Source organism: Eulemur rufifrons, chromosome 9, assembly GCF_041146395.1.
Source record: "Eulemur rufifrons isolate Redbay chromosome 9, OSU_ERuf_1, whole genome shotgun sequence".
NCBI lineage: Eukaryota > Metazoa > Chordata > Mammalia > Primates > Lemuridae > Eulemur > Eulemur rufifrons.
Window position 1 is genome coordinate 10,922,758 of NC_090991.1, and position 27,251 is coordinate 10,950,008.

The following is a 27,251-nucleotide window of genomic DNA, read 5'->3' on the forward strand; positions in this document are numbered from 1 at the left end:
CTGGAGGACGGGCTGGGCCTGCGGCTTCCTCTTGAGCTCCTTCATGTCCCCCATGTAGTAGTACAGTTACTGTCCTCGAGGGAGCCAAGATATGCGTTTAGGGGCGGCTGCTGGGCAAAAAGACTACGGTTTGGATAACCCTGAAGGACCGTCCAGGCCTGCCCATGCCACTGGGGGTCTGCGCTGAGGCACTGCTGCCACTCGGTGCTGTGCTCCCAACATGCCCCTTCTGGAAAGTGGTGGAATTCTTCCAGGAGGCAGGAGGAGACCAAGGCTGGAAGATGACAGCCTTGGAAGGAGGGGTGGTGTCCATGGCATCGGGGTCAAAGGCCGGCGTGGACGATGGTATAGCAGAGGCCCTGCCCGCTGGAGTGGGGGCGACTGGAGGAGCCGTGGTGGGGAGGCTCGTGACGACAGGGGCCCTGGGAAAATGGGGTCTCTCCTGCTGCCCAGCAGGGCTCCCGAATGTAGGCTGGCAGGTAGGGCAGCGGACCATAGGTGGAGGGGTTTGATGAGGACTCTGATCTTTGCAGGGATGTGGGGATAGACCACATTAGGGGTTGGGGGAGAGGTGAAAACATGAGCTGCAGAAGGGGGAGTTGTATCCATATCAGTGACCTCAGGGTCTAAATGCGGTCGCTAGGTCACACAGGCAGATGGGCTGCCTTGGATGGTTGACTTGGCTGCGGAGGAAGTGATGAATGTGCCCCTGAGCAAAGCAGGGTTCCTGGGGGAAGGGACTAGAGGACCAGTGGGGAAGGAAAGAGTAGAATGGGTAGGGAATGAGGGAGAAGAGATGGGGAGGGAAATGGGAGGAGAGGAAGGTAAGGAAAGGGAAGAAGGAGCGTGGAAGGATGGAGGAGGAGGGGAATCCACACTCATGGGAGTGGGGGACTCGGTTCTGCAGTGGGGCAGCATCAAGGAGAAGGGTAGGGGGCCAGGAGGTGCGGGCAGGTGAGAGGCGGGAGGTGCTGCGGGGAGGCCTGAGAGGGCAGGGCTTCCCTTCCCCTCAGGTGGGGTCCCCGCAGCAGCACTGGCCCTATGGGGAGGAGGAAGGGCAGCAGGAACAGGCGGAGGGCAGCTAGGGGTTGTGAGGATTGCGGAGGAAGGTGGAGGGACAGGAAGGACCACAGGTGCAGCAGCCAAGTGAGGGGTGGGAGGAACTGGGTCAGGGTCAGGAGAGGCGGGGGGCTGGGCGTGGGCCATCTGAGCCGCAGGGGAGAGAGCAGGGGCAGGCTGGGTGGCCCCGCAGCTTCCCAGGGCCTCCATCTTATCCTCCAAGGCCTCTGCTTTGTCCCGCACGACCTTGGTGTTTCTTTGATCCCCGATGCTCTCCCCCAAGGTGCCTCGGTCTTCCTCTGCTGCGATGGCAGGCAGCTTCGCAGGTGGGGACAGCTCGCCTCTGTCCCACGAGAGTGGCAGCAGCACAGGTGGTGGCAGCGGCAGCAGTGGTGGCATGGGCATCGTTCTCTTGAGGGGCCTTTTCCTGGTGGACGAAGAGCTCCCACTCTTTTCGGCCTGTGACCCTGACACGGGCGCCTGGAGCGAGCCTGCCGAGCGGGGCCCTGGTGGTGCTGGTGGTTCGCCACCGCCAGGAGGGCCCGTCTTCCTGTCCTGCCCGTGGGTCTCCACGAGATCCGCCGCCGCCGCCCGGGCCGGCTCCTGCTCTGGCTCCTGCTCTTTTTCAGGCTCTTCCTCCTGCTCCTCCTCCTCCTCTGCTGTCACCTGGGCCCTCTCCTGCTTCTGCTCCTGGCAAGACATGGGGAGGTGGCTGGAGGTTAGAGGCCTTGTAGCCCTGACCTCCGGCTCCCGTGGTGAAGGCAGCACAGTCACCTTGCGTTGCCGGAGAGGAGGGATCCTGACGGCTCTATAGCGTCTGATAGTGGCCGTGATGGAGGAAGCAGGAGACAGCATAGGCTTCTTTCGGGCCTCCCGCCAAGGTGTGCTGGGGAGGATCCCCAGGGGGTAGCATGCCTTCGGGAGAGGAGTATTCCTCCTAGGGGCTATGAAGAAGCCCCCAGATAGAGGCCGGCGACCCACACTGGGGGCGGACGGCCTGCGGACAGGCCGGGAGGCGGGCGCAGGAGCCGCGGGGTGGGCGCGGACCCGCGCAGTAACATCGCGGGCGACAGGGAAGGGGGAATGCCGGCCCAGCGGTGGCCGGCGGAGGATGGGGAGATTTAGCTTGCTAAGCCAGTTGCCCATTGAGGGCAAATTGTGCAAATTTTGGCTCTGGAGAGCAGAAGAATTGGAGAGACCTCTCTGAGCATCCAGCTCTCCTGGAGACTGAGCATGCACTGGTTAGCGGGGCGCTTGTGACGTCCCAATGGAACTGGTGACAGAGAAAGGCCACGCCACTGCAAGCGCAGGGGGCCCAGCGGGGGCCCAGTCGAGGGCGAGGAGAAAAGGCGCCAAAGGGCAAAGGGCAACTCCTGCTCCTGGGGGCAGATGTTTGGCAGGAGATGGGCCACTGAGTGTGGACTGTTGGGAACTCTGGGGCTCCATTGGCCAGAGCCCTTCCCACCTGGGTGCCGGCTCTGTAGGCTCCAGGGCGCCTGGGCCAGGGCCCGTCGTGGGCTGCCTGTGGCTGTGTGGCCACCCTCTTCCCCAGTCACAGGTGGTGGCAAGGCCTGCTGGAGGCCGGGCCCGGGGACAACCCCGATCCTGCCAGGCTCCTCCGGGGACCTCTCCACTGCCTCTGCGCTGCCACAGGGATCGCCAGCCCAGCTGCGAGGGTTTCTGAGAAGGGAACACAGGGCCCAGACCAGGTTGGATGCTGCACCCTATGACATCCCTTCCTGGCAGGCAGGTTCTGCTCACTTCTTTTCACAAATTGGGTAAAACGATAGTTAAGCCCTAGAGCATTCCTCAGGTCACACAGGTGGGAGTGGCCCAGCCAGGCTTTGAACCCAGCCTGGGTGACGCTAGAGTGGTGTCTGCTGGGCACGTACACTTCATCTATTACCTTTTTTTCCTGTAGTTTTTAGGGTACTCATCACCATGGCATAGCTGTACGAAGCACATGCCCACCGAGGAGGAGGTCTTTACTTCAACTCGAGTTGACCATGGCCCACACTGGGCTGCAGTCTCCTGAGAAGATGTAGAGCAGGTCCACCAACTGTCAGCATGGCATCAGCCCACATTTCTCTTCTGATGGAGCCTTGCGTCCCAGATTTTCTTTTTGGTCTGGCTTGAAGGGTCACAATATGTCAGGATTATTGTCTACATCAGTTTTGGTCTATCCTGAAAGAAATTCAGCTGTGGATTATTCCATATGGCTAAGAAGCCAGTTTCTGTGGCCTTCCTGGAATTTGTCTAGAAAGCAAATGTATTTATTTACGGGTTAATAGTGGAGCACTGTATTGGATGCAAACAGGGTCATTGTGATCATGCCAGCAGGGTCTGCTCTTCACCACACATTATGGTCACCTAAACGTGACTAGATATTCTTACGCCCGAGAGAGGAGACATAATTTTGGGTGTCAGGAGAAAGGAAACATGAATCATTGTCCTAGAAGCTGGAAGCTTCAGGATGACAAGAAACATTACAAAATCCTGGAGGTGACTTTATCTAGTTTTTATCTTGTGTCTTTGGCTTATTTCATTGGAATATATTTCTCATTCATGGGGCTGACGATTTGTTGCAGACATACGACACGCAGAAGTTTCAGAATCAAGAATCGGAGATCAGTAAAAATGGTTTTATACATTTTTTAATTTTAAAAAGATCTGTTTAAACAACATTGGGCATAATTAATATTTTACAAAATTGGTTTTCTCCCTTTGCTCATGAGATTCCTTTTATAGTTTGTTTCCGTGCCTGTGCTCTGACACCATTTGATTTTTCCTTCTCACATACTCACAGGAATGATTCTAAAATCTACATATAATCTTGTCACCTTTTTCCTTATGATTCTTTCATGGCTTGTCACACTTCCAGGAAAATGGACCAATGCCCCAATGCCTCGTCATGGCAGGTAAGTTTGTCCCCATGTAGCCGTTCCTTGTCATACGGGACAGGTGCAGCTCCCAGTTTTGGTTTCACTCTTCATCCACATCAGGCCACCTTTCTGGCGTCCCACTGGCTGGTCTTCTCCCTTCCCTAACCTTTTGAAAGCTATTGATTTGACCAGGATTTTAAATAGTCCTTCTCCGCTTGTGACTGTCCCCTTCTCCTCCTTGAGGGCACAGTTCATGTTTCATTCCCCCAGAAGTAATGTTCTTCTTACCTGCCTCCTATGTCTCGGTGCTTGCCCACCCGTTTGACTTTTTGGTCCAGCCGTCTGTCTTCCCCACTGCATTGTAAATTGTTCTGGGACAAAAGATGTCTTTCAGTTCTATTTCTCTACAGCCTACCACAGAGTTTAATGTAGAGTTATCATTGAACAAATATTTCATGAAATTACTTAGAAGCTGAGGGAAATGTTTATATGTTTCTCTTTTTCCCATCTTCAGATATTAGTAGTTTCCCTGGTTTGTAAAATGCCTCAGAAAATACTGTGTTTTCAGCAATTAGGTCTAGCAAAGACCCAATAGAACTCTGGGTTAGCCAAAAATGGGTATATTTAGAACTTTTGTGATATGATTTCTTATTGGTTTAGACTAGAGCTAGCCTAGTTATTACAGAGAATCATTTTTGAGCACCATGATAAATTCTAAGTATACTTACATTTTCAATAATACAGAACAGACAGAAGTTCTTCCTTTCTTTGCTCTTCTAGATGCAAGAGGCTGGATGCCAGTCCTAGCCTCGCTGAGTGACTTGGGAATGTGTGAGGATGACTCGCCTAAGCTTAAGTTATAGAAAAAGACACACAACAAAGAGACATTTAAACATTTTTAAATATTAATACTAAAATCCGAAAGCATGTTTCCTGGGAGGAGGGCCCAGGTGGAGGGCCAGAAGCAGACTGCACAGGCTGCTTTCACGGAGAAGATTGAAAGAGCTCAGTGGATATTCACTTTCAGATCGATGATCTAAAAGAGAATATTGGGAATCAATATGAAGGTGACAGGAGGCTCCCAAAGTGAAGGGGAGGGAAGAGATGCAACCCACTCTGTGGGATCAGAGGCACACAGGGAAGGTATCTGCGTGTGGAGAAGGGACAGAGGAGATGACCCTCGGCTTAGCCCTTCTCCTGTGCACTTTGCAATCTGAGCTGTGTGAGGGACCCTCCACTGTAGCAGGCTGCCGGACTGACAGAGAGAGTTGACTGGAGACTGTGCCACGGTGTAGCTTTGCTGAGAAGTCTTGGCAGGGCCCCACTAACAGGAGCCCTGGGTGGCATGGCTGGTAGCATTTTGAGATCACAGCCCCAGAGCACTGTGTCTATTAGGGGTCAGATCAACCATTGCCACTGCCTCCCCAGTGCCCCTGCCAGGCCAGGGAGGGAGCAGAGAGGCTGGGTGCTCTTGCATGGCCCATGGGCAGGTGCCATGTGCCCCCACCACTGATGGGGGACTTGGGTAGAGTGAAAGATTGGGCCGCCATGTGCCAGTCCCTGCTGCCACTGATGATCTTGGGTTGAGCAGTGCTTAAGCCACCGTGGGCCGGTGAACACTGCTGCCCACAGCCATGAGCGGGGCAGCACTAAGGTAGACATGAGCAGACAATTGCTATTCCTATATATTGCTATACTATATTGTTTCTATTTTCACATCACCTTTTCATCTATATTGTTTGTCTTTATCGTCACTTTCTCTTCTCTAGATTGCTCTATGAAATGCCTAATTAAACTCTTGGTCTCATTACTTCACACTCTTCCCTTACTGTTTTCTAGTTATCTAATCCTTGGCTCAAGACTAATTCTTATTGTTTCATGTAGAGCTTTTATTTATTACCTGTGTATATCTGTCAATCATCAATCATCAATCTGTTGATCTGTTCATAAATATACATCGTTAACACTCATTGATCCACCATCCGACCTGTAAATTAGAATTTATTAATAGCCTATATCAACTAATTGTAGCCAAACTTTCATTCCCTTGTGTCTACTCTTACGAAAATCCTCACGTCTTGAATGTATATTCATCTTCCCCTCACTTTTGTTTTTAATGCACTTTTATGGCATCTATCCTAGAAAGTGATTTTTTAAAAAATTGTGTTAGTTGTTTATAACCTTATAAGAATTTATCAGTAATAATCTTTGGGATATACATTTTTGAAACTGAAAATTATGCTGCTAAGATCAACCAAATTGTGGCATTTCTCTATGGATCATTCAGGAAACAAAAAGATATTTCTCCACTGGTTTTAGTGACTGATCCCAATTACCCAGGACATTGTGTTGCTGCTAGACAATGAGGGACAAGGATCACAACCATGTCTGGGGTGCTTCTTAATAGTTCCATGTCCAATAGCAAAGATTAATAAAACCTGCTGTAACAAAAATAAAAAAGTAGTACTACGGTGATTTCAGACCCCTCAGAAATGAAAGTTTGGGTCACCTCACTAAAGAATGACCCAATGGCAGCTGTTTAGCAGCTCCCCTCAGAGATTTGAGGATCAGATATGTGGTCATCCCTCCTCTGAACTCCTAGGTTCTGATAACACCACTCTTCCCTTTTTGTTTCCTTAGTCCTAGTAGAGGAACTTATTTCTACAGTTAATAACTTTTGAGTTACAGTAGAACTTTTTTCACCTTTAGTCTCTTTCAGGATGCAACTAAGTATCTAATTCTCTGTTTTAAATCTTTTTGTTTAAAAATACTGGGTATGATTTCTGTTTACAGAATGAATTCTAACTAACCCTAAAAGATATACTAGCTCTGTAATAATGTATGGAAAATAATGTCCAATCTGATTATGTCTAATCACTAACAGAGATTAGATTTAAATTATGAATTCAAATATGAATATTTTCATACATTTATTGCACTTCCACCAATAATTATTATATGCATCTTATATGATCAAGACTGTGAGATATACAGTGTGATATATTAAGACAGTTTTTGCCTTTGTAATTTGACACAAAGTAGGGATGCTTAAACATAATAGTCCAATAAAAATTGACCTTTGTATAGTTATTTATAGCATTTAAAGCACAAGCTATTGTGATCCTCAAACCCACAGATAGGGCCAGGGCAGGTATTATTATTCTAGTATGTACATGAGCTTCAGAGGTTCCCAACTTTATTCTGTTAGTAGAATAGCGGGCACATGTACCCAATATTCTTATGCTGCCACTCTGCCAAAAGTACCAAAAATGTGTTAAGAGCGATAATCTCAACGCAGTATCTCATCAGTTTGTTCCAAGATTTCTGAGAAGAATTTTCTGGCTGGAAAGAGCAAAGGTAGCTTCCTGGAGGGGAGTTACGTTGAGGGTGGACTTTCAAATGCATGTCGCAGTCTCCGACGCATGCCCTCACGTGGATCACGAGGAGATCCTCTTGCTGAAGAGTTTCCACCGGGCAGCCTTCATGTCCCGATTTCTCAGAGTATAGATGAAAGGATTTAACATTGGGGTCACTGCCATGTACATCACAGTTATCACTGCATCCTTTAGACTGTACCTAGTCAGAGGACGTAAATACATGCCCATGACTGTCCCATAATACAAAGAAACAACTGTGAGGTGAGAACCACAGGTGGAGAAGGCTTTGAGCACACCCTTGGTGGATGGAACCCATAACACTGTGGAAAAAACCCAAATATGAGAGAGAACAATGCACAACAGTGGCACAGAGAAAACACCAATCCCCAGGTACATCATCTTCACATTAAAGTGGATGTCAGAACAGGACAGCTTGAGCAAAGAGGCAGTGTCACAGTAGAAGTTGTCTACTTCATGGTTGCCACGGAAGGACAAATTAACTGTGAGCAGAGTGTGGGGGAGGGAATTGGCGTTTCCAACCATCCAAGACCCAACAACTAGAGCACACCAGACTTCACACTCACAATTGTTGTGTAGTGGAGTGGGTGGCTGATGGCCATTGCTCAATCGTATGCCATCACAGCCAAGATGTAGCTGACTGTGTTAGGCGTCCCCCAAAGGAGATGATTTTGCTGCCCAAGAGATGGCTGGCTATCATCTTAGGGATGCTTACAGATGAGAAGAAGATGTCAACCAAAGAGAGGTTGGCAAGGAAAAAATACATGGGGTTGTGAAGGTGAGTGTCAGAGTGAATGGCCAAGATGACGAGCACGTTTCCAGTCAGTGTGATGGGGTAAACAAGAAGACGACGAAGAAGAAATCTTGTTCCTGTTGACCATTAACTCCCAGGAGGATGAATTCCAGGGTTGATGACTGATTTACTTCTCTCGTGGATTCTTCAGCAGGAAAGGGGAGAGAATCCAGAATTATTAGTAAATTATTTTGTGTAATGATCTTTCTTACCCATCACTTTTGACTCTGGGGATCAGGTATGTCTATACCTGGTTTTACTAAATCCATAGTAATCCACAGTAATTAATCAATTTCATTGGGAAAATTCTGGTTGATAACTAAAACTAATTGAGAGCTAACCCATTTACACTTATGCCTAAGAAAGGAACAATCTGCAAATCAGAGGTGCTCATCCTACTGAACCTCAGCACCACCCCCAAACACCTACAATTTAATTATTTAGCAAATAGTTAAATTTCATAATCTGTGTGCTGCACACTTTGGTAAGCCTTAAGTCATAAATATTTGACAATCAGTTTATTCATATTTATTCAATGAAACGACATTGTATGTGCTCCCAAGGATCTTACAAATTAATAGAGATGCCAGAATCATGCACTAATTTTACTACATGTGGATAAGGAAAGGACAGTATCTTGAAGTTTTTGAAAACAACACTCCATTGCAAGGAATGTGTAGTACGAGAGCACCTGGATAATGAGAAACGTTCGAGTGACCAATCTCTGAGTGAGCCCAGAGGCCAAGAGGTAACAGGTGTCTACATTGCCATTAGAAGACTGTAAATCACAAGGAGCACAAAGTAGATTTTCAGCATCTCCTTTGATATGTTTTAACTCTTTCCAAACCCTTAAATATATGGGATCTACTGTTTTTCTCTTCTATCTTCTCTTCTTTGTATTCATTGTTTCTTTTGGAGACTCATCTAGCCCCATAGTGACATCAACTACTGCTTAATAGACTCTCAGATCTTCACCTGAATGTCTGACCTCTTTTCTCTATGTTTCCAATATTAAGTCATCCTGACAGAGTATTAATCCTAGGAAATAACTGCATAATTCTGGAACAACAGCTCTGTAAGTATATTCATCACAACATTGTTTGTTACTGGAATACAATTGGAAACAACCTGATTATATTAAGAGGTTTAATTAAATAAATTATGGTTTATAATGTTTAATGTTATACTGTACTACCATTAAAACAAAGCAGCAATTTAATCTTTGCCATGTAAGATATTGCATTGCATAATGTGTAGCATAAACAAAAAGCAGATCACAGAACAGTATAGTTCTACTGATGTGAAATGAGCATATCACATATGCGTAAAACCTCTGGAGGAATAAACACAAAATTGTTAGGTTTTAACTCTGAAGCATGGGATTTTTGGTGTGGTGAAGGAATACTTGGATTGTTATTTTACACTTGACAAAAATAATACTTTCTGAATGTTGCCACTGTTAGGTGTAGCATTTCTGAATAATCTTAAAATAAATATATTTACATTTGGGAGCACAAAGAGAAAACTCCCCAAGGAAATGCAACTTCCCCACTTGTTAAGGAAACCCCTTGGGTCTGCGGAACAGGCAGAACACAGGAAAGGGATCACTGCTCAGGAGGAAGCAATGCCAAGGCCTGGGGACCTTTTGGGTTCATAAATAAGATTAGTTGAGGCAGTGCTAAGTGCCCATGGGGTAGATGGGGAGGTGGGAGTGGGAGTGGCCTCAAAACATCTCATTATGTTTTCTGATGTGTTCAGACCTGGGAAAAAGTTCATTCATACTATTATGACTGATCATTAAATGTGATGAACTGTGGAGAGACAATCTTGTCCCAGTCCCTTATGGTACAGGTGGACCCACGCCCAACCATAGGCTTGGAAATTTACCAACCATGGTAAGGAAATTTCTAAGACCACAGAGTGGTGGATGAGTGGAGATGCTGTCATTATAACCCATATTCCTGATTTTTGTTCACAAGAATTTTTCCTTTGAGGGAAACACATTTTCTTTAATCCTGAAGTGTCTCGAGACCCACGAGTATCATATTTCATCTCTGTTCTCTGCACAAAATTGGCAGGCATGGCCCCAAAGGCAGGGAGACTGAGGACTTGGATGGCACATCTTCCTCCGTCTCTCCCATCTGTCAGTCCTACTTCTATCCTTCTATAATCATCTTCTAGCCAGAGGAAGCAGGAGTACCAAGACTACTTTATATTATTTACACCTTCAGAAAAACCTGAGTTCAATTTTTGTTTACTGGTAGGAAGGATAAGGCCAAGCGATAACATTAAAGGTATAGAAGCTGGTTATTATATGGCCACACACTGATGGGAGGCGATTCCACAGTAATAATTTTATTTTCATCCTCCCACCCCTTCTCATTCTTCATTTATTGCATGTCAATTTTTTCATCTCATTGATATTTGTGAGGCATCTTGTTGGATGCCCCTACTTCTCCCATCCTTTCTCATCTCCCAGTTTCTCATCCTGTCCTTTCTCTCACTTCCACCTGTGAACTAAAATTTTTAAGGCTCACCCCCTCCCACCGGCTGACGAAGTGGACCCCCTCGGCTGACTACATGGACCCCCACTTAGCCAAAGGAATATTCCAAACTAAATTGCCTGCCAGGAGGAAGGAGGTCAGACATGCCTTATCATGTCCCCCTCCCTTCTTGGGGACATCCTTTGTAACCCATTAACAGGCCTAAGGGTATGTAAGATAAAACCTAGAGGTCCTCAATTTACACAACAAATGTATGTCCAGTGGCTTATCTCTGATAAACAGCTCCTTATGTTAAAACATTCCAAGCCTTTAGACAAAGCTTCATGTCTTTAACCAATTACAAGCCAAAGAATCTTCAATCCCACCTATAACCTGTAAGCCCCCTCTTCGAGATGGCCCACCTTTTCGGGCCAAAGCAATGTATGCCTCCCACGTATTGATTTATGACTTTACCTGTAATCCCTGTCTCCCTGAAATGTATAAAACCAAACTGTAACCCAGCCACACCGAGTCCGCTTGCTCAAGGCCTCTTGGGCTTGGCTCCAGGTCATGATCCTCCAATTTGGCTCAGAATAAATCTCCTTAAAATTATTTTACAGAGTTTGGTTTTTTCCATTGACAATGTTGGCGCCCAACGTGGGGCTCAGAGAAGGCTTAGGACCGCAGAAGGAGCAGCCCGAACTCGGCACCAGGTACCGGCATGGCCCTTTTGGGTCCTCCGACTCCGAGCTACTCCTTTGGCGGAACTGGTAAGTCCGCCTGAGCTCCGGACCTTCTGTTTTTGGTTGATGGTCTTGGTTTACTCTGATCCGGTTCTTTTCCTAGGAGCTGTTGTTTGAGATCCTAACTTAGATTTGGAAGTGCATTCTAAAGGGTCTTCTCCATTGTCTTTTTATCCTAAAATTAATCTCAATTGGCTTTTCTGTGCATTTTTGAAAGAGGTAACTGAACTGTCTTGTTTGTAGATAAATGAGAGACTGAGTTCCTCAGTTCCTAAGAGAAGGGGCATTTTACTCCTTCCAGCCTTGGCAACCCTGGGTGACCGGGGTCCTGAGTGGGAGTTGCCTGGGGCGATTCCCCAAGGTGGGAGTGGCCCTATCAGGAACCACCCCCCCAACAAATTAATTAAAAGAAGGCTCTTACAGGAAACGCATATAAGAGCTGATCACTCGGCGTTTTGAGTCCTCTTGGAGGTACTGGACCTCCAAGAGAGAAGCTGAGACACGTAAGAGGGTGGGACCGACGACTCAGTGGTGAGATATTGAGGATCCCCACCCACAGTCCGCACACTCTGATCCACAACAAACCCTGTATTACAGTTCAGTTGCTTCTTTTAAAGAAAAATGGGAAATCCTTTAAAATTGAGGGAAGACAAGGAGAATGACCCCCACTGGGCACCCTAGTTGGTTGTTGAACCTCTACTTGCAAGTATTTTTGTAAATGAAAAGATTCAAAGGCATGCCAAGTTTTTCTAGGGCTCCAGCTGGTTATAGCTAATTCTTGTTCACAGGTTTTTACGAAACGGCAAATTACATCAAGGAAAATTCAGAGCTCAAATGGTCAACCTACCACTATAGAGTTAAAATGTCTCAAGCTATTTCTATCTTTTCTGGCTACTCTAAAACCTGCTAACTTTTTCTATTGATGTTAAGATAACTCATTGTTTATGGTATTTACAATTGAAAGGCTACCTGGAGATTCAGCCCCCAGTTCTAGCTAAAATGCAAACATTAAAAACTGATTTTGAACTGAAGAAAAAAAAAAAGGTAAAAGTTTTTTTAAAAAATCAAACTGTCATGGAAACTGCTTTCCCCAAAACTTTGATCCACAGGCCTAATTAGGTTACCTATCAGGGCAACTAAAATTTGCCATGTGAACAAGCTCCAGTTTCATCAGAGGAAATTTGGATCCAGCTGTTTTTTACAGACTGGTGAGTTTGTGTTGCCTTCTCATGGCTAGAGTTCTAGGGTAAAATCTATTAGAACTTTGCGTGTGTATGTATGTGAGAGTGTATATGTTTAGGGATGTTTTGTGTCTGTCAATGTATTACATGTTTGTGCTTACATGGTTCCAGATTGGCTTAAAAACAAGGGAGCGCTCATAAATTAAACCCAAATGGTTCATGTGAATTTAATAATCTTTGCTAAATAAGCTGGGTTATTATTTTAAAAAAAGATGTTATTAGTAAAGTAATAGTAAAAATACTTTCAAATTGTCAGCATACATTTGTTTTTGCCTGGGTTTTACTGGACATTTTTATGTTCTTGAGGTGTCAAGATTTGACATAAAGCTTATGAAAATATAAACTCAGCCAAAGACAAAATAATGTGTGATTTTTGATAAGTAAAGTAAATTTAATATTTGATCTAATGATAATCGCTAAATCTGAGTTACCCACAAAAAATACCTATGTGTTTAAGGTAAAAACGCAAATGTGCCTCAGTGTCAGCAAAGTAGAATAAATAAAACAAACTTATGGTCAAAGGTTTATGAAAATATTTTGGTTTTAGTCTTTTAATCCTAACTGCAGATATAGTTTACTTCCACCAATTCAATATCTGTACAGAGGTACACAAAAGGTGCTTCTAATTCACTGTCATCTAATATTAACAGTACTGCTGGGGATCCAAAGTTGTCCTAGAAGTTGTAGTTAGAAGAACTTAAATTGGAAGCTTCAATTTTCCCTTGTCCATTTTTTGTCCCGCTCTTTACAAGCTAGCCAGTTATGTGTACATTATGTTGCTGTAACAAAGTTTGTGCAGAGAAAAAAATTTCTACATTATTAATTTTTGTGTAATTATTTAAGATAAAAAGTAAATGATGGTTAAAATCCAAGAGAATCTCAAAAGTCTTACTCTTTGTAAATATTGCAGGTACTCAAGTTTACACCCCCCAAAAAAGTTGTTTTGAGACTATTTAGATTATTTTCAAAACAGCTTAATCTCGATCCTCATGTTACCACTTTGTGTCATTGTTTGAGGTGCTAAGGATTGCTGCTGAAGGTTTTTTCTCTTAGTCTACAGTCAGATGATCCTACGTTGATGGGATTCACAAAACTAACTTAAAATGAAGGCTTCAGAAGCAAAACTTTTCTGACCTTATCTGCCTGCTTGCCTCTTGTACCAATTTCTTCCTGAAGCTAAGCCATAAAAACCAGAATCCCTTTTTTCTAAAAGCAAGCCATAAAACCTAAAATTATTCTATGTAAAATGGCCATAAAGTAATTATCTGACCTACTTTGTTTTTACTTTTACTCTAAAACCCCGTACCAGGGCCTTACCCTGTGCCCAGAAGGAAGGAATGCACACTGAGAGAGGCCAAGCAGAATCTAAATATAAAAGGCTTGCTGGTTCTGCCACTAAGCCTGTTAGAATTAGCTCACACCCTTTTTGTCCAATCATATTTCTACTGGACTGTCTATACTTTAAACTTAAAAAATGGACAATTTCTCCTATATCTTTGAGTGTTCATTCTGAAAGCATCCATGTATAAGTTTTAATTCTTTCTCCTATTAATCTTCATGTCAGTAAATTCTCAGCAGATCTTTATGGGAACAGTGGCCTTTGCTCCCAAACTTTGGGGGCCAGGGACACTTTGATCCCTATAATATCAATAGATTTTGTTCTGGGATGTGATGTTTTGGAAGGATCTAATTAACTAATACCTTTAAACAGGATATTCTAAAATGTCTACTATGTTTATAAAATTTAAAACTGATATTATATATGTTTAAAATAATGTCTTATTGAAATACTTATTTGCTTTTCTTGGTAAGATTTATGAGTTTAAAATTAAAAAACCAATAACTACAACTATATTTTAATCCCTGTTCTGTGTTATATATCTAATTTACAGGGTATAAAAAATGGTAAACAGAAAAGTAACTTAAACTAATTGGAATCTAAGTGAACTGCTAAGATAAATAAATAAATAAGATAAAATAGGTAAATGTAAATGAAATACAAATGAAATTTTCATATAATTTGAAATCTTAAAGTCATTATGTTACATTAAAAAAGATCATCATAAAATGTCCAGATCATTTAGGTAAAATACTACAGCATTAGTTCTTAAACATAAGTTTAAGCTTATATTTTGTTATCTTATTTTTCTATTTAGGAATGCTAATAAAATTGGTGACTAACAGTTCAAAGTTACTTTAACTTCCTAGGTTTTTCTAAGAGTTGACATTATCATCCTATATGTAATTGAAACTTCTAGATGAAAGGGAAACAATTCTATACAAAAAAATTTTAATAAAAATGTTATAAGATACAAGTATTTTGTCTAATTTATTAATTTTTGAAACTACTTTAAAATTCAATATGTAAATGTTGATTAAAAATTAAGTGGATATAAAAGTTAAAGATTATAAAAGGTTTATAAAAGTCTTACAGTCAAATTGGTTAAAATTGAATGGATTTATTTATAAGATTTTATTAAAATTAACTATCATTAATAAATTAATACAATGAAATTTGGTTTTCTCTTTTGGACTAGATTGTCATATGATATTAATAGGAATAACAAAAGATTTTTTATTCACCTTTTAAACTGCAAAAAAGGAAGGAAAGGAAAGAAAGACACAGATTCGGCTTCCTTATTAACTTGTACTTCAGTCTGTCAATTAGGTCTTATACTTGTTTGAGAAACTGAGTCCTCTCTCTCAAAGAATAGGATTTCTGCATTTAAAAAAAATTTGAATTATCAGTTTGGCTGTAATTTTATAGTAACCTACAATCTTGCTTCATGACGACTTCCTGCTTTTTAAGCTTTCACTAAAATTTAAGGTTACTAAAAATAAGAATTCTACTCAATGCATGTAATTGTATATAAGGTGTGCCAAAGAATAAGATGTTTTTTATAAGAAAAATTATAAAAGAAACAGAATGTGTTCTTATTAAAATATGTATAACTTTGTCTAATTCGGAGGTTATTTAAAGGTTGAATCAAAAAAATTTAGAAAGAAAATAAAAACAAAATTCCACTTGTAAGAGATGTAGAAAGGCAATGAATATAGAAATATATTTTTTGGTAAGAAAGGTAAAACAGAAAGAATAATGTAAAGAAAGGATCTTGCATGGAATTTTTTTGTCCTAAAATAACTGGCTATTTAGGAAAAGGGAATGCTAGGACAAAACAGAAAGTTTTTAGGCATGTTTTGTAGATAAGTGTATGGTACGTGCAGGTTGGAATAAAGTTTATGAAAGAGAATTTATTAAGGAATTTTGGCCAAAACAAAGATTTCTGTTAATATTAATTTACTCTTAATGAAATGAAATGATGTACTCATTTTGATTCTATAACGTTTCCTTTTTAATTTAAGAAATAACACACTACAGGCCGGGCGCGGTGGCTCACGCCTGTAATCCTAGCACTCTGGGAGGCCGAGGCGGGTGGATCGCTCGAGGTCAGGAGTTCGAGACCAGCCTGAGCGAGACCCCGTCTCTACTAAAAATAGAAAGAAATTATATGGACAACTAAAATATATATATACAAAAAATTAGCCGGGCATGGTGGCGCATGCCTGTAGTCCCAGCTACTCGGGAGGCTGAGGCAGTAGGATCGCTTAAGCCCGGGAGTTTGAGGTTGCTGTGAGCTAGACTGACGCCACGGCACTCACTCTAGCCCGGGCAACAAAGCGAGACTCTGTCTCAAAAAAAAAAAAAAAAAAAAGAAATAACACACTACAAAAGGTTTTTCTTTAATTTTGGTAATTGACCTAAAAGAAACAAAGATTTTATGCTTTATCAGATAATCCCTCTGCTCTTTATTAGGTTTTGACTAACCAGAAAAACTAAACTTTAAAAAGGTTAAGATTTATACTCATATAACTTTATCACCTTTAGAATCTTTTGATGACTATCTCTTGGTTAAATAAATGACCCTTGTTTTATAGTGGTTTGTGATTGTATGTGAACAAATGTTTTAAGCCTTTGATATTTGACAACCTTTCCAAAACTTAAATTCTAAATCTAGCCTTTTGACCTTAAACTAGCTTTTTATATATTAGGGCCACTGAAAGTCTAAGACAGAGATTAGATTTATTTAGTATGTCAAAACCATACAGGAAACATTAACATTGTCAAATATGAAATGGCATTTAACTTTCTGTGGGCTAAGTTATTAATATATATTCCAGTATTATAAAATATTGACATGTCTTGGTGTGTGTTATCAGTAATAATTATAGTTATTGTGTAAATTGCTATATGCCACAAAAATAACCAATTTGGTTTATCAATTATCTCTAACCATGGCTAATCCAAGTTCTATCATCTTTAGAAAATTATGATTTTACTTTAATTCATCTCAAAAAGTGATTCTTTCTGGCTAAGTCCAAAGTTGGCTTCTTCAAGTAAAGTCATGGAAGGGACTGACGAAGCCACTTGAATACTGGTTTCTACTATCTTTGGAGATTATATACCGTTGGACTAAAACAAAACAAACTTCCAGGACTTTAATTTTAATTACAAAACTGATATGACCATGGATATTGCTAACTCAACCTTATGAGACCGAACTAAATTTTCACAAAAAGGCTCTTTATTTAAACGTTACTAATTTTGTTTTGTTTTCCAGAGTCCTGACAAATTTTAAGTAAATGGCAAGTTTACCTGATCTCTGGGACCTAGAACCTTGGAACCTGCCAAAGCCCTGTTGACATATCCTCCCTCTAGGCCCAGGGACTATTGCGGAAGAGGGGGCGTGTGAGATTGTAAGGGCTGATTCCGAGGGATGGAATTAGTTTAGGCCCTCCAGATCAAGAAGGGGCACACAGAAGCCTAAAAGAATAGTAACTAAAATACTTTGTCTTTGCAGACCACATGCTACAAAGATCCATCCCAATCATAAAATTTTTTTCCTGCTTCCTATAGACTTACAACTTCCTGAGTATAATTTTTCTCAGTTATGGATTTATACAAAAGAAAACATAATGAGTAACTTAGCCACCTTAGTATAAATTACTAAAGAGACTAAAATATGACACAATAAAAGTCTCTAAATTCCCTTAGCTTAAATATTAATGATGCTCATATTTGCTACAAGTCTACCACTAAGCCCAAGAATGTAGTAGCTCAACACTTAAACAGATAAATTAGTTTTGTAGCCTAGCTTTTGACATTTTGGATTTTACTCTTACGTCACCTAGAAGATTTTAAAGTGTTGATGAGTGCCTGTCTGCCTCGAGTCCTCTTTGGCCTAAAATATTTAATTGGCTGTAAGCCCCCTTTCGGCTCTAAAGTCCTCTTGGCCACAGGGGTCCCACCGAGGGACTGGATGGACCCAGGGCAGGTAGCCACACCACCCTGGCAACGGATGGGACAAAATAAGAGTTTGGCCATAGATGCTGCCTCTGAAATATCTTCGCCAAAAGGAGGGAATTGTGAACTAAAAATTTTAAGGCTAATTCGCCCCCCACCACCGGCTGACTAAATGGACCCCCTCTTGGCCAAAGGAATATCCCAAACTAAATTGCCTGCCAGGAGGAAGGAGGTCAGACATGCCTTATCATGTCCCCCTCCCTTCTTGGGGACATCCTTTGTAACCCATTAACAGGCCTAAGGGTATGCAAGACAAAACCTACAGGTCCTCAATTTACGCTACAAATATATGTCCAGTGGCTTATCTCTGATAAACAGCTCCTTATGTTGAAACATTCCAAGCCTTTAGACAAAGCTTCATGTCTTTAACCAATTACAAGCCAAAGAATCTTCAAACCCACCTGTAAGTCCCCCCCCCCCTTTGAGATGGCCCACCTTTTCAGGCCAAACCAATGTATGCCTCCCACGTATTGCTTTATGATTTTAGCTGCAACCCCTGTCTCCCTGAAATGTATAAAACTGAACTGTAACCCAGCCACACCGAGTCCACTTGCTCAAGGCCTCTTGGGCTTGGCTCCAGGTTATGATCCTCCAATTTGGCTCAGAATAAATCTCTTTAAAATTATTTTACAGAGTTTGGGTTTTTTTCTGTTGACACACCCTTCCTTCCTACCCCTTTTGCTCACCATCCTGTCCCTGTGTCTTCACATTTCATTGTCCTTGCTCCACTCCAATCCTGCCTGCCTCCCACTCTCATAGCTTCACTTTCTCATCACAGCTCATCTTTCCAGTCCTTTGACCCCAAGAGGAAATGACGGAGAAGCCAAGCTCCAGGTGCAGCCATGGGGACAGTGTTAGGAATGATACAGCAGAGGCACAGTAGAGTTGCCAGGACAGGGTGAGCAGCCTTCCCAGGGAGGCTGGAGAGAATCAGAAATGAACGGGATGAGGGCTGGATGAACACGAAGGGGAGGAAATACTGTGGGTTGGAGCTATCCCGATGTACTAATAACATAAGGTCAGAAAGAGGCATTGCCAAAGGGAAAAAGGGTGTGATGTATACTTCATAAACACATTTGGGAAGTAGAAGAGAATACTAATTCAAGTAGAGATCACAACACATATTTAAAGACAAGTTTTAATATATGCATATGACACCTTTGTGTTCCTTAAATAATCAGCTCAGTCCATGCAAGAGAGAGAGAAGGAGAGAAAGAGAGGGGAAAAAAAAAAGATTTTCTTCCAGGAACTACATTTATAGATACATATTTTGCAAGCAAGGAGTTTTGGGAGAGAAAAGAAAGACTTTGAAGGAAAAGGCTACGTTGGGTACTCTACAATGAAAATTCTAAGGCCCTAAATGGAGTATAAATGCTTACTCTTTTACAGGCTTTATCATGTGTGTGAGGAAGGTGACATTAAATAAGAGAAAAAGACATGGCAGGGGATGGAACATTCCTTTCTTGACTTTAGGGTGTATCATGTATGCATTAATGCAGTTTTATTTATCGGGCTCTTTTCTTCTCTAGACCCAACTGTCCCCTAAATATACAGTGGGATTCTTATGTGGTAGTAGAGAGAAGAAAACTGATATTCTTGAAGGTGAAAGGCAAACAGCTGAATGAAATAATGTTTGGCACTGGGCTCATGGCTAAAAAAAAAAAGAAAAAAAAAACTTACTCTGATCTGGAGGGAATCTGACATCCCCACCAGAAGGAAACTTTGCAGTGACGTTCTTAGTTACTTCAGCTGTGACTAACCAAGTGGCCCTTCCCCGTGAAACATTGCTTCCCAGGCATACAGGGCTGCAAGGCTTCAACTCTGCCCAGAAAATGGGCACAACTGAAAACAAAGCAGCCACTTGCCCAGGAGGCTAGCTTGGCAGTGCCCAACTTCATATCCGCCTTCTTTGTTTTTCTCCATAGCACGTATCACCATGTGACACACTACATGTGACGCTTACTTTGTCTACTTTTATAGCATGTGAGTTGCATGAGTGCAGAGATTTTTCTCTATTTCATTCATCCATGCTCTAAAAGATTGTCTGGATCATAGAAGTAATTCAATAAATATTTGTTGAGTGATAAAGGAATGAATTATGCAGGGTCTCCTGCATTTGTATATGACAAATACAGAACACTGATCTTCAGGCATCAGGAGATAAGAAAAAATGATTATTGACCAATTTTTACTGGTTACTGCCATAATGGGGAATTTCCCTCAGTCCAGAAGAGGCAGGAAAGGAGGGACCTTGTCACCTCTCAGGTCAGTGACTGCCTCCCCACAAGTATCCGCCACAGAGCACCCTGCACATCAGTGTTTCTGAGGCTGTAGATAAGTGGGTTCAGCATGGGGTTGATAACAGTGTTGAAAATGCCAACCCCTTTATCCTTGTCCAAAGCTTCCTCTGAACCCAGACGCATGTAGTTGAAGACACCCGTCCCATAGAAGAGGAACACCACAGTGAGGTGGGAGCCACGTGTGGAGACGGCCTTCTTCCTGCCCTCCGCTGAACGGATTTGTAGAACTGCAGCTGCCACATGGATGTAGGAGGTGATGATGAGAACCACAGGTGCACCTGCCATCAAAAAACTCAAAGCAAAGAGCAGCAGCTCATTGAGTTGGGTGCTGGAGCAGGAGAGCTGGAAGAGCTGTGGGAGGTCACAGTAGAAGTGATTGATCACATTGGGGCCACAAAAGTTGAGAGTAGTTAAGGCAATAGTGTGGGTCAGTGCACTGGTGAAGGCACAAGTCCAGGACGCAGCCACCAACATCCTCTGGACCGTCTGGCTCATGCGGGTGCTATAGGTGAGGGGCCAGCAGATGGCCAGGAACCGGTCATAGGCCATGGCGGTCAACAGGAAGCAGTCCATCCCAGCCAGAAGGTGGAAGAAGAATAATTGTGTAAGGCAGGCTCCATAGGAAGGCCGGGCGTGGTGGCTCACGCCTGTAATCCTAGCACTCTGGGAGGCCGAGGCGGGTGGATCGTTTGAGCTCAGGAGTTCAAGACCAGCCTGAGCAAGAGCGAGACCCCGTCTCTACTAAAAATAGAAAGAAATTATATGGACAACTAAAAATATATACAGAAAAAATTAGCCGGGCATGGTGGCGCATGCCTGTAGTCCCAGCTACTCGGGAGGCTGAGGCAGGAGGATCGCTTGAGCCCAGGAGTTTGAGGTTGCTGTGAGCGAGGCTGATGCCATGGCACTCTAGCCCGGGCAACAGAGTGAGACGCTGTCTCAAAAAAAAAAAAAAAAAATTAACCTTAGCTTACTGTAACATTTTTACTTTTTAAACCTTTTAATTTTTTAAACTTTTCCACTCTTTTGTAATGACACTTTGCTTAAAACACAAAAACATTGCACATATGTACACAACTATTTTCTTTCTTTATATCCTTATTATATAAGCTTTTATCTATTTTTAAAATTTCTTTTACTTTTAAAACTTTTTGTTAAAACTAAGACACAAGCACACAAATTAGCCTAGGCTCACACAAGGTCAGGATCGTTGATATCCCTGTCTTCCACCTCCACATCTTACTCCACTGGAAGGTCTTCAGGGGCAGTAACAGGCATGGAGCTGTCATCTCCATCACAAGTCATTGTGATAACAATGACTTCTGGAATATCTCCTGAAGGCCCTGCCTGAGGCTGCTTTTCCGTAAACTTTTTACCCCCAAATCTCCTTGACACACTTCTGCCCCGAAGCATCTTCTCGCCCCTTCAGCTCACATTCTCGAAGTCCTGCGGACTCTTATGTGCACCCGATTTTCCTTGTCTCCTCCTCTCACCCACTTGCTTCCCTTCCTTCCACCGCAACAGTCCCCTCTCCTCTGGCCCACCGCTCAGTTCTCCTGCTCAGGATGGCCTTGCGGAGGGCGGTGGGGGATTTGATGAAGGAGGGCTCTGGCGACAGCGCCACAATTCTGGGCATGCTCTTTCTCTTTGCGACAGCCTCAAGTGTCACCAGGGACTGGTTGGGCTACTGGGTGTGTGAGCCCTGCTGCTGGGGCTACGCCGGGAGCTGTCCGTGGTGCTGAAACTGTGACTGGAGCCCCGCGGCCCCTACGATTGAGAGCTGTCCGAGGTCCTGGAGAGGCTCCTCAGCCCAGGTGGCGGTGGGTGCGGTGGCTGGGCGAGATGACAAAGTGGCTGAAGGGGAGTGGAAGAGCCTGGCAGAGGCTGGGCTTGCAGCAGGTCCTGGTGGTCCCACAGGCTGCGATTCTCTGTGCTCCAATTGTGGGTGCGCTGGCGCTGGGTGTGGATGAGGCTCTCCTGGGTCTGCAGGATGGCCGTGAGCTCCTTGAGGTAGAGCGCGGCATGCACAGGGTTCTCTAGCAGGCTCTCCAAGTCCCCAGCCGCCACCGCCACCGGCGTCCTTGCTGCCCATGTGCAGGTGGAGGGGAGCATGAGGGCGCACAGGAGCTCAGCAGCCCCAGAGGTGGCTCTCACCTCTCTCTCCCGCTGGCCCAGCCTCCCTCCCCGCCCTGGGTGCTGCATCCCCACCAAGCAGACATTCGCATGTGCATGGCCAGTCCCACATTTTGAGGTATTTGTTATGGCAGCACCCCACTTCCTGTACTAAAATCTGTGTTAGTTATCTATTGCTATGCAATAAATTTGCCACACACTTACAGGCTGAAAACACCGTACATTTATTATGTCAGTGCCTGTAGGTCAAGAATCTGGGCACAGCTTAACTGTGTCCTCCACATGGCTGCAATAAACACGTCCATAGTGATGGAAAGTACACAGTGGTTGCCAGGAGTTGAGGGAGGGGAGGATGTGGAATGACTAATAACCAGTACAAGGTTTCTTTTTGGTATTATGAAAGTGTTTTGGTGCTGGGCATGGTGGCTCACACCTGTAATCCTAGCACTTTGGGAGGCGGAGGTGGAAGGATCCCTCGAGCCCAGGAGTGTGAGGTCGCAGTGAACTGTGATGATGCCACTGCACTCTAGCCCGGGCAACAGACACGCTGTCTCAAAAAAAAAAAAAAAAAAAAAAAAAAAACAACTTTTGAAACGACATAGTGGCGATGGCTGCACAACTTGGCGAGTATACTAAAAACTATTGAATTGTATGTTTTAAAAGGGCAAGTTTTATGGTATATAAATTATATCTTAATTAAAAACAAAAAGGTGAGGGCACATTTTCTCAGGACCCCTTGAGGCCACGTGCTCCAAGCCGGTCATACACATTTGGCTCAGAATAAACTTCTTTAAATTAAGAGAAAAAAAATGTGTCAGTCAGAGCTGGGTTCTCGTGTAGGGCTGGAATGGGGAAGGATCTGCTTTTGGGCTTACAGGGCAGGGCTCAGCTCCATGCAGGCTGCGGCACGGAAGGCCTCAGGCTCTGTACCCTGGAGGTGTCACCCAGCTAATTGCTGCTGACCCTCTGTGTGTGGCAGCTGGGGACATGGCAACCTGCTTCTTCCAAGGCAGCAGGGGCTTGCCTCTAGTAGGATAACATGACAATTTTACAGTTTTATGTAATTAATCACGCATACGTCCTGCCACCTGGCTGTTTTCTCTCAGTCACGGTCAGAAGCAAGTAGCAGGTTCTGCCCACACTCAAGGGGAGGGGATTATGCAGGGGGATGAATGCCAGGACATGAGGTCATGAGGCCACCTTCATGTCTGTCACCACCTAGGCTGTTTGAAGGGACCAGGGTTATACTCTGAGATGTGAGTTTTGAGCTGAAGTGTCACACAATCTGACATGTTTTAAAAGGATGTCTTTGGCTGCCACGTTGAGATAGACTGAAGGAGCAAGGACAGACACAAGACAGCAATTAGGGGGCTACTGCAGAAACCCAGATGGAGCTGGGGTCTGGGCTGTGCTGTGGGACTAACAGGGACACCATTCCCGTCCACTTCTGAGGGGTCCCAGGAGCTGCCCCAGGGGATGACACTCCTGCTAGCAGGCTTTGGCCCCTCCCCTTCCACTTGGCTCAGGTCCTGGCCTCCTCTATCCTTAAGATCTCTTCTGTCCCACACACACCCCAGCCCCCTACACAGATGGCTCTGTCACTGCCGCTCCACCTGTCAGCAGACATGGATGGCGAGTGTCCTATGAGTGTGGCATGCTGCTGATCCTGGGAATACAGGGAGAAATAAGGCCCCAACCCTGAGCTGGAGAAGCTGGTGGCCCAGGGGTGATTATGCTGCCATAGGTGAGACACACTCTGCCAGCACAGGAACAGAGGCGTGGGGCTCTGGGGGTGTCTACGACACACCTAAGCCTATGCTATAGGAACTGTCTCTATACCACTCTCCACACCAAGCTACCTTTGGCCCTGCCATAGCCAGCCTTCTGCGCTCGCCCTGCTAATTCTCCTCTTTCACTTGAAGCCAGAGTTAGGTTCCTCTTAGCAGCCTTTAGTCTAGAGAAGAGCTGTCCAATATAAATATCAAGTGAGGAACATGTTAAAAATTTCTAGTAGCCATATCAAAAATGTTTCAGTGAATTTAACTTTAATAATACATTTATCTAACCCAATATATGCAAAGTATTTTCATTTCAACATGTAATCATAAAAAATTATTAATGAGATACTTAAAAAGAATTCCTTTTTCATGTTAAATCCTAGAAGTCTTTTCTGTACTTTTTAGCATAAGTATGTGTCTCCTCCATGCTTAGTTTGGGACATACTTATTCGTTGTTTATCTGAAATTCAAATTAACTGGGCATCCAGCAACCCTAAAAGAGAAGGGCCAGAAAGTCTTGCGGCAAGACAGTGGATTCCAGGAGGAACTATTGCTGGATCTCTCCACCGATGCTTCCTTTATATATTTAACGTTTTTTAAGCCTCTTTTTTCTTTCTTTTTACCAGCTTTTTATTAGCTTTTTTTGGTGTGTGTGCTGAAATATACATAACATGAAATGGACCATTTTTAAGTGTCCATTTAGTGGCATAAAGTCCATTCGCATCGCGTCATCTATCTCCGAAGTGTTTCATCCTCTCAAACTCTGCGCGCACTAAGCGCTCCCTGCGCAGCTCCCGCCCCGCTTCCCGCCTCCCCCCCACCTCTGAATGTGGCTCTTCCAGGTGCCTCAGGTGAGTGGAATCACGGGACGTCTGTCCTTTGCGTCTGGCTGCCCGATCTCCCCTGTAAAGGGGGTGCGCGGGAACTCTGGACCGGGGAGCCCCGCACAGGTACAGGCGGGAAGACCGGGCGGGCGAGGCGACTAGAGCAGCGCGGCGTGTGCGGCGGGAGGGGGCGCGGGCTGCCCTCAAGGGTCGAGGGCGGAGACAGCCGGGGTGTGAGCCCGAGGGGACATGGAGAGGAGACAGGGGCGTGGGAGGACGGTCTGCAGCGCTGGGGGCGCGGGTGGGGGCGGCCTGGCGATCGGAAGGCAAGAGGTCCGGCCGTGTGGACATGGGAAACTCGGAGGGGGCGGGGGGATTCTGCGCTCGGTGGCGGCTTCGCGAGCCCAGTGAGCGCTTGGGCACGGAGCGTCCCCAACTGCTCGGAGGCGTCCCGGGCGTCGGGGCGGCCGGGGCGGGCGGGGCGGGCGGGGCGGCAGCGCGGGAGCGCGCGTGCGTGCGCGCGCGCGCAGGCGAGAGTGGAGCCCTGGCTGCTGCAGGTAGAGCTTGGGGGCGCGCGGCGTCGTGGGTGGCAAGGGCCGGGCGAGGCTGCCGGGCTGAGGGGGCTCGGGGGGCGACTATTCCCCTTCCTGCGCGGGAGGCCGGGCGCCGGGCGGTGTCTGCGGCCACGCGGGGGGACCAGGGCGAGCTAGTGCCCGCCAGAGGTGCCTCTGCCTGCAGACCCCGCGTCTGGCTTCGCATCCGCCTCTGCCGGGGTTTTCGGGCTGCCCGCCCGAAGACGTGTCTCCCCACCCTGTTCCGGGACCCTCCTCCCAGGGCCACACCCGTCCCCCCGGACCCCCAACCGCCCGCGCGGCGAGGCAGAGGCCGACTGGGCGCGGGGACCGCGTACTCCGGGCCTCGCTCCCTCCCTCGCCCGCCGCCCCCGATGATCACGCGCCTTCCCTCCCTCTGCGTCCCGGTGCTGGGAACGGGCCGAACCGAATCGTCGTGCGGTTCCTTTGCAGCTCCCGTAGCTATTGAGCGACCCGCCGGCCCCTTGTAGTGGCCCCCACGCTGCTTAAGCCCTGCTTGGTGCCTGGTGGCCCACAGCTGAGGTTCTCAAGCTAGGGGTCCAGAGCCTGGCGCGGGGTGTCTGAATGGTTTGCAGGAAGGGCGCCGCGCACTTCCGAAATTGTAAGCCGCATTATGAGAGAGGGGTATGGTGTAGTTCATTTCTCTGGGAGCTTACCTAGTTCTTCCCAGATTCTCTAAGGCAGCGCTGTCCTATAGAACTATTATGCGATACACGATAAATATATATAATTTCTTTTTGCAAATTAAAAGAATCTGAAAAAAAATCTTGACGAACATGGCATAGATGCCAGAAAAGCACGATTATTGAAGAATATTTATGTATTTATGGAATCCATTAAAAAGTAACAAAAAATGGATGAGCAGGAAATATCACAGAGGTAGAATGAATTGCAGTCATCCATTATGGAACTGAGGAGTTAGGGTTTCTACTTATAAAACTCCCTAATAGAAGGTTGCTGTTTATAAATTTTTCGACTAAATCCTGTGTGTCTTCTCAACTATATATTGTGTTTTTCCACTGAATAAGAGGTTATGCATCGTCTTTTTAGATGAGCACCACAGGCTTTTCAAAAGATAATTGTCAAGTAACCTCTTTGTGTCTGGGTTTTCTCATTCATCAGAATAGATCATAATACATAACTCGAAGCTTTGTTGTGAAGGTAAACGATTGGGGTGATGTCTGCTAAAGTACTGAAAGTGTTTCCCACACAGGAGGGGCTCAGCTAGTGTGAGATCCCCTGTTTCTTCCCTTAATATGGATAACACCTAGTGTAGGTTTACGTGAGGACAGAGTATCAAGATAAGGTGTCTTACAATCAGTAGCAATAACAAGATTTTTGAACTCTTAAGATTTGCTTTTTTAGTGTAAAGAAAACCCCAATAAAACATACTAGTAAGTAACACATGCTCTGAATTCAGAGAAGACTGGTTCAAGATTGGGCTTGATCACAAGCTAGTGTTTTGATGTTGACAAAAATGTTATTTGGTCTGTCCAATTCCATTTCCTTATCTAAAATTGGGGATGATGATAAAATGCTATATTAAGAATTAAGTGAGATGGTTCTTGAGGAGTTAGAATGGTTCTAACATATATAGGTATTATCAGCCAGTAGTAATTATTAGTAGTAGTATTGTAGCATAGTAAGATATTTGCAGAAAGAGGG

At 44.7% G+C, this 27,251-nt stretch overlaps 2 pseudogenes; both read right to left on the reverse strand.

Annotated features, from left to right (window-relative positions):
* Positions 1-7,378: 7,378 nt before the first annotated feature.
* Positions 7,379-8,305, reverse strand: LOC138391941 (olfactory receptor 1A1-like; annotated as a pseudogene).
* An 11,873-nt stretch (positions 8,306-20,178) lies between these two features.
* On the reverse strand, positions 20,179-22,370 carry LOC138392323 (olfactory receptor 3A2-like; annotated as a pseudogene).
* Positions 22,371-27,251: the final 4,881 nt, after the last annotated feature.